At 51.8% G+C, this 1,532-nt stretch overlaps 1 long non-coding RNA gene across 1 annotated transcript in view; it reads left to right on the top strand.

The window, feature by feature from the left end:
* Positions 1-9: 9 nt before the first annotated feature.
* The window catches only part of LOC124234111 (uncharacterized), a 2,869-nt gene continuing 1,346 nt past the window's right edge, over positions 10-1,532 (top strand). The window contains exons 1-2 of the long non-coding RNA XR_006887226.1: positions 10-260; positions 565-739. This is a non-coding gene — a long non-coding RNA (uncharacterized LOC124234111). The remainder of the gene's footprint in view (positions 261-564; positions 740-1,532) is intronic.

Here is a 1,532-nt window from a genome sequence, read left to right as displayed (position 1 = left end):
ACTGAGCCCTCTTCTCCTTTCAGCTCCCACCCTGGAGGCCGGTCACCGAGGGCCTTTGAGGACAAAGTGGAGTTTCCAAAGGCCAGAGCTGCAAGCTTCACAGACACAGCTGCAGCCAGGCACCCAGGTGACCAGTTATCTGCTGCTGCAGCTGGACCAGTTGGACTGTGGTGACGGCAAAGCCAGGCTTGGCCTTTGCTCCACCACCTGGAGCTTTAGAGCCCACGGTCTCTTCAGAAATCAGTGGCCGCTCTTCCAAGGTGAGAGAGAAAAGGGGAATACGAAGCTCTGGTCCATTGTTAGTCGTCAGAGGGTGGGAGCGGGGAGGTGATGGGCCTCTCCCACACCTCCTGGCAATCTCATCACTACTGGGTAGTGTGAGTAAGATCAAAGAAAGAGAAAATATGAAAGTGTCGCCATTGGCCTCACCTCACCCATGGACTTTCAGTGGCCTTTCTTGTTCTGGCCACTCTGCTTATTTGATGTCCCTCCTGGGTGGAGGATTAAGTCCCAGTACGATCAGGAATAACAATGGATCCTGTTGGCTGTGGTTTTATTTTTCAGGACTGGGTTTCGATGCTTCCCTCAGAGGAAAGAAACCTCCCAAGCTGGAGGGTGATGCTCTTGAGGGCTCAGCTGCCTTAAGTGCCCAGAAACAGAAGATTATCAAAAGAAAACTGCTCTTCAACAAGTGGAGGATAACATGCAATTTCCCCAGCCTTCAGCTGAGGGTACTGAGGTAATCACATCGGTGGCTCTTAGATGCACTTATGCCTCATGGCTCTCTAGCTAAGATTCTAGCTCAATCTCCCGCTGTCTCTTCTCTTCCTCATTTGTTCACTCCAACAGCTGATGCGACCTCTGTCTGGCCTTCCCTCTGTTTTCCATGGGGGCTGCCACCCTGCCAGGCCCTGCCAGCTCCATCTCGTTTGCTCTCTGAACTCTGCTGTGTCCCTGCCGCTGCTGTCCTGATATTCCCTCTCTGCTTTCATCTTAGCCACGGGCAAGCCTGAGCCCATGGTCCTCCTCATCACAAGAGCATCATTGATGCCGCTGAACACAAGGCACTTTGCCTGAAATCACACACTTTCTTCATTTCTTTGCCTTCCCTTCCCAGCTTCCCCAACTCCACTGCCTCTTTCTTCTCAATGAATCACTCACACATGGATCTTCCTCCTGAGTCATTTTGGGAATCTGACCTAGGACAACCCTTAACCGTGGACCTCTCCATGTGAAGAAGAAGAAGAAGTGTTAAAACTGAGGACAAAGAGCCCAGATGACAAAAACCAAATGAGAACCTGGGTCACAGGTGGGAGTGCTGGACTGGCCTGGAGCCAGCTTTCTCCTCGGCCCACATGTGCAGGCCTGTGCTAATGTGCATGGGGCTTCCAGGGACTCAGCATCCTCACCTCAGGGCCTCATTGGAGCTGGCATTAACACTGCCCTGTAATAAGCACCTGGTGAAAATTTAATTAAGATCAGTGCCTTGACCTCCCACCTGGCGATTCTCATTTAAATTGTCAGGAGTGGGG

This window comes from Equus quagga, unplaced genomic scaffold (assembly GCF_021613505.1).
Source record: "Equus quagga isolate Etosha38 unplaced genomic scaffold, UCLA_HA_Equagga_1.0 71206_RagTag, whole genome shotgun sequence".
Lineage (NCBI taxonomy): Eukaryota > Metazoa > Chordata > Mammalia > Perissodactyla > Equidae > Equus > Equus quagga.
Note: the sequence above shows the minus strand (reverse complement) of the source record. Positions and strands in the feature narration are given on the sequence as shown.